The 6,000-nt window shown below is 44.1% G+C and overlaps 1 protein-coding gene across 2 annotated transcripts in view; it reads left to right on the top strand.

Moving 5' to 3' along the window:
- The first annotated feature begins 811 nt into the window (after positions 1–811).
- Positions 812–6,000, top strand: part of ZHX2 (zinc fingers and homeoboxes 2) — a 44,275-nt gene continuing 39,086 nt past the window's right edge. Inside the window, exons 1-3 of one of the 2 annotated variants that reach the window (XM_018077186.2) lie at positions 812–835; positions 1,270–1,342; positions 2,036–2,204. The gene's annotated coding sequence lies outside the window, so the exon portion shown is untranslated. The remainder of the gene's footprint in view (positions 836–1,269; positions 1,343–2,035; positions 2,205–6,000) is intronic. The other variant, XM_008934565.3, reaches the window with a different exon arrangement.

The raw sequence follows: 6,000 nt of genomic DNA, 5'->3' as shown, positions 1-6,000 counted from the left end.
CTTCATGCTAAGCTTGCAGCCTACCATGTGAGGATGGAGAATTTGACCCAAAAGAGGGAGGAAGAGCAGCAGAAAGTTGCCTGCTGAGTCCAAAAGTGATGTAGGTGTAAAGAGCACAAAATCTGCAGCTATCCCTTGTGTTTATTTCTCTTTTACAATTCAGTGAAAGTGGCTTTTTTTTGCCTTACTCTGAGACAGAGGAAAGCGGGAAGCAGCTTCCCTTTAATCTATGAATAAACATGCAGCTTTTTCTAGTCTAAGCTCTTAAAAATTGGTTATGGTTGTGTAATAGCTTCTGGGTTCCCAGCTCCTCCAGTAGCCAATATACTCTTTCAGGAATTCAAGTCATATCTTCCTTTGAAAAGACCCAGAAAAATACCAACCTAACCTGCTGGGAAGGAGCAAAGGACTCCAAGGGATTTCTTTCGAGTTTGCCGGCTGACCTTCCTCTGGGCCAGATAACAGAGTCTGGAGCTTCAAACTCAAATACCGAGTTTGAAAAGCTTGAATTGAAAATGCAAGTTGTGCTCATGGTGCTGCTAAAGCAATCAATAAGTTTCTGCCTCTTTTCTTGGGGGGCTAGCAGGGTGGTTTGCTGCTTGTGTTTCTTTTACTCAGAACACTCCCATGACCATTTTGTTATCTCTTTACCAGTTCTTGCAGACCCTCGGGCACAGTGTTTTTCAGGTGTGTATACAGCCACTGCCAAAGGGGAATTTTTTCTATCAGTTCTGCTCTTGCAGCTGCTGAAGCTAAACCTTCCTCTCCTGTTCTTTTAGGAGGTAAAAAAAAAGTAAAAATGAGGAAAGCCAGCTTTATCTTTGGGACAGAGCAGGTGAGTCCCTTTAAGGAGGAGAAGGACAGTTTTGATGGCATTTTGTTAAGCTCCCAATAGCCAAAGAGTTTGTTCTGGTACGTGTCAGCTGCAGCAGATGTTTTGTGGGTATTTCCAGTGCAGACCGCAGCAGTGGTATCTTAGGACATCAGTGTGTGAGTGCTCTCCACTGTCTGCTTGGCCTAAGAAATGTGGATGTTTTTTTTTCCCAAGAGGACCCCAAGGTTCATCATGTTACTGTAAAAGGGACCAAATCTTTGAAATTCTGCTTGTCAGTGGTGGTTAGTGGAAAAGGGAGTTGCTGGAATTCCTGTCAGCATTCCTGGTTACTGGTGAAAAAGCTAAATTATCACTCATACAGTGGAAAGGATGGCTGCTATTTTCTCCTCTTTTACTTTTCTCCTTGACTTACATGGCTTTTCCCTCTTTTGTAGGTGTCAGAAGTACTGCTTAACTTCAAAGAAGTATTAAGAACTGAGATTCCCAGGATGTAAGAAATCCAGTGCTGTGAGTGATTAGCTTTTTTTTCCTGTTTTTCTTTACGTGGGAAATTCAAGTTTGCCCAAACAGAAGGAGAATATTTTAATTTGTTTTTTTCTTTTAAAGACACTTCAAGAAATGTTTACAGCAAGCAAATCCAGTCTTTTGGAACCAGCTGAGTGCCTTTGGCACCTCTTTGCAACCCACAAAATAAAGTCAGCATTGTATTACCACATAGGCTGAATAATTATCTCACTGCAGATATGAACCACATGAATGCATTTAACTGAGAATATGGTCAGCAGAATGGACCATTAGTACCATCTGAACCTTGTTTGTTGTTTCCAAGCCATTGAAAGACACAATCTTGGTGAAGATTTGAGGGTGCTTGTGTGTTTTGAAAGTAAAGAAGAGCACAGATTGGCTGTGAGGTTGTTTCTGTGTGTGTGCACAACACCCCAGCCCTGTCATCAAAATGGAAAACTATCCAATATTTGGCTCTTTCCTGATGTGATAAAATAGCTTCAAAGGAAGTTTTATACCACAGGAGATACCTGCACACTTGTTCCAATGCAGCTTGGCCAGGAGCTTTTACATATATATAAACCCCTCCCCCCCCAAAAAAGTGTATATTTAAGGAGCATCTGCACTATGACCTTTTTCTGTGCATTGCTAAAGGGTTTGAGCTGTGATTTTGCATCAGCTGTGGCTTATTTGCAGTTTTGCAGGTGGACCAGGCAGGGCTATATTAGACCCTGCTCAGGAAGCCTTGGCTGGAGTTTCTGACTGTCTGTCTAGTGCAGTGGGGGCTCCTGGGGCAGCTTCTCTTGTCTGATGTGAGGCTGAATAACAGGGCTGGATGCTATTGTTCGGGGCTTCATTGCTTTCTGTAAGTAATTGCTTTTTTTGTAAGTAAATTTTCTTAGTAGAGAGGTAGAATAAGGGGTTTTTTTGAAGTTTTTAAAATCAGATCAACTCCCATCCCATTTTTATCCTGTTCTATGGTGATGGAAATTTATGGTTACTTGGAAATCAGTGGAGTTTTGTTTCCATTTTTATTTCAGTGGCTTACAGCCTGTCTTCTGTTACAACAACAAAATCTATTTGGGTTAGAACAGAATAAAACCCCAAATTGAAATCAGCCTGAGAAAAGAAAGGGCTGTGTTTTGTTAACAGGAGAGAAACTAAGTCAATCCATGTTTGGTAAAGATGTGGTACAAATTTCTTAATAAATACTTAACAAGCATTCAGGAATTGGTAAGCAAAAAAAAAAAAAAAAAAGAAAAAAGAATCCTACTTTCAGCCTTTTGTGAAGGATCCTGGCAATCAGTGCAGTTGCTGGGAGAAAAGGGATGTGAAGTGATGACAGTGTTTTGTATTGATCATCCCTCAGTAAAGTGGTCCATGGTTTATATTCTTCCTTTGAATCATATATGTTTTCTCCTAACTCCTTAGTGACTGTCACATAAGACCTGCTAATTGAGCTGTGGGGTTTATTTTTTGTCAGTCGCTTACAAAACATTGCACAGGATCAGCTCTGGCCTGTTATTAACAGATGTGTTGGCTTCAGAGTGATGGGAAGAGTAGATACTGATTAAAGTGAAGAAAGTTCAGCAGAAAGATGCCATGTGTACGTATTGTGTCTCTCAAGGTATATCCACTTATGAGAAGTGCTCTTTGCTCATCTCAAAAATAAAATTTTCTTGTTTTTCTGTTAGGTAGGCAGTGTTGAAATTTGGGAAGCATTTCTGTGGTCCTAATGCACCCCTGTGGTGGTTGCTTCCACAAAGGGAATAAATGTGGGGATCTGCTCCTGCCCTTCAAAGGAGGGCTGCTGGTCCCAGGTAAATGTTGTCTGTGTTTTTAAGTCAAAGCAAAGCAGCAATGCTGAGGGAGGCATGTAGTCCACATGCTGTGTTAAGAGGATGAGAGGGAAAACAAGAGCAGCCTGCTTGGATGCTGCCCAGGTATGTATGGTCTCAGATGGCTCTGAAATTATTGCAGCAAGATGTAGTTGCAACTCAGGAATGAAAGGAGACTTTTAAGTTTCATTTACCTGTCTTCTCCCACTCTTGCTGCACAACAGAAGCCTGAGTGAGGAACTGGGGAGCATAAGATGGCTGCAGCAGGGTGATGCTGACTTCTTGCTCAGAAGCTCAAGGAGAAACCAGAGCTGGAAGAATTCAGTTCCTGTACATCTGCTCTCTGCATCTTCTTGCAGTATTGCCCTGCACAATGTTTCAGGATCAGGTGTTCAGTGAGAGATTTGATGGAGGGAGAGAAAGAAAAGGAGGCTTCTTTGCCATCTCCTTTTTTCTGTTTGCCTGCTGGTACACAAAGGTGGAGCTTGCCAGCAGCTGCTCCCAGAGGTGCCATCCCCTGCAATGGATGGCAGTCTGGGATGCAGCAGTGGCTTAGGGTGGCCTTGACTGACACCCATTCAGAGGGGACCTAAACCAAGAGCTGACATGCTGTATTATGAGCAGTCAGAGATGGTGTTGGTTTGGGAAGCTCCTGCCACTTCTGGTGCGCTTGGGACACTGATGAGCAAACTGTGAGTGGTGGTTGCTTCATCTGTTAGGCTTTAATTCACCTTCCCTTTGTAAGGCAGCGTCTCTGTTCTGCTCTTTAAGAGCAATACCCACTTTTTTTGTGGACAGGATTCCCTTGATGCAGTTTTGTTCTCAGAGCAGTCCAAGGCAGAGCCATCTGTTGGTGGAGGATCAAGCCCTGGGAGGATGCAGGGGGGGTTCCCTTCAGGTTGTATGTGCTCAAGGAGAAGCATCCTCAGCTGTAGCATGGTGGTGTGGTGGCTCTCTGACCCCAGGTCTCTGTGTGAGGACAAGTTGGTGAGGTAGCTGCAGATCAGGGAATGCCCAGGGCAGGCTGCAGCATTGGACTGCAGAGGCATAGCAGGTCTGGCAGGAGAGCAGGGAGGACAGAGAAGCTCTTTTATATATTGGGAAAATTTGGGGAAAACTAACTTGGAAAAATTAACTCATTTATGTCAAGGCTTTTGGATGTATAACTGTAAAGGAGGCACTTGTTGCAGTGAATTGTTCTTTATCAGATAAGATTTAGGTGGGTTTGGGGTTATTTTTATAATTTGGAGCTTGAGCAGTGAATTTGCAAACACTTTCTGCAAAGATGACAGCAGTGCATCCTAGGAATGCCAGCACTATGCACAGAAACAGCTTTACAAAATGCAGCAGTGGCACTGCCTCCTTGCTCTTACATGGGGCAAGGGATTGGGCAGCAGCTGCAGCAACCCTCGAAGACTGAAACCATAACTTGCACTTGACACCAGAAAAGCCACCACTCCAAACGGTGCACTCCCCACAAAATCCATGCACATTCTCCCCATGTTCAATCAGCTGACTGTCTGGAAATGTTGGACAGACTGTGTTTTATTTTTAAAAGGGGGGGGGGGAATACTGTTACAACTGAAGAATAGAGATGTGGAGGAGAAGTTGGTTGGAGAGCAGTCAGGAGAGATGAGGCTTAGCCAAAAGCCTCCATTGCAGTTCCCAGCTGAGAAGGGATGAGGAGATTTCTTCCATGTAACTGCAGATTTGCAGTTCATATCTCAGCTGAGGGGTGGAAAGAGGGCAGGTTTTCCCAGGAGCTGAGTGCTGCCCAGGTTTTGGTAAAAACAGGGTTGCTGTTGCCTGGCTCTCCTGCAGCCCCAGTGTGGTGGTCCTTTGGGATCTGACTCTGTAGACAGGAGCTGATGGTGCCTGAAGAGGCGAAAGCAGGTTTTGTTCCGTTCTTATTTTTGATAGTGTCTCTTCCTCCTTTTCTTTTCCATTAAGTATGATGTCACAAATGACATCAGTCCAATAACTGCTTGTGGTTGTCATAGTCACAGCCTGTGACACCCAAACAAAGCAGTAGGAAAGTGAAGCTGGCATACAAATGCTGTAATATTAATCACATTCCTTTTGGTTAATAACTACATGGTTAGGTATTTATTTTCCATTGGAAAAAAAGAGGAAGGGGACTTAAAGCAAAAAATTGAGTCATTTAGGGGGAGGAAGGTGGTTCCCAACTCCATCTGAGTAACACAGCTGCACTTCTGTCTCCCAGTACTCTTCCCCTAAGCCAACATTGCTCTGGACCTCAACTACCGAACTCTCTCCTGCAGCTGTTCCCATCGTTGCAGACCACGTGGTGATGGTCCAGCATGGAAAGGCAATAGAAGATATTCCACTGCCTCTTAGTATGAACTATGTCCCCAGGGCAAAGCCTCCCAGGGACTGGCAGTGAGTGCCAGCAGGAGCCACAGGTCAGCCAGCTTTGACTGCTGGATGGATGAGGTTGCCGTTCTTGTGGTGCATGGACAGAGCGTAGAAAGGTTTTTTCATCTTCTGGAGGGTTTAGATGCAATGCGGGAGTGGTTGTTTGTGGTTCTTTGTTCTGTTTTGGGTTTTTAAATCTGTAAAACGAGCTATTCTGGGTGAGCAGCAGAGCTTGTTTGCCCTTGCAGGGTTTAATCTCCACTCCTTCGGAGTTTTACACAGTTGGCCTGATGGTAGGAAGGTGCTTGCTGCAAGAAGTAATTCCAATAATTAAAAAAAAAAAATTACAGAAATAGATCTGGTACAAGTGCTGCATTTGCAAGACAGGCAGGTGGTCAGGGCTTGCTGGGCAGGAGCCACCTAAACTCCTTGCTGCTGCGGGCATGT

This window comes from Manacus vitellinus, unplaced genomic scaffold (assembly GCF_001715985.3).
Source record: "Manacus vitellinus isolate BGI_N305 unplaced genomic scaffold, ASM171598v3 scaffold_1_pilon, whole genome shotgun sequence".
Taxonomy (NCBI): Eukaryota; Metazoa; Chordata; class Aves; order Passeriformes; family Pipridae; genus Manacus; species Manacus vitellinus.
This window is presented reverse-complemented; position numbering and strand designations above follow the sequence as displayed.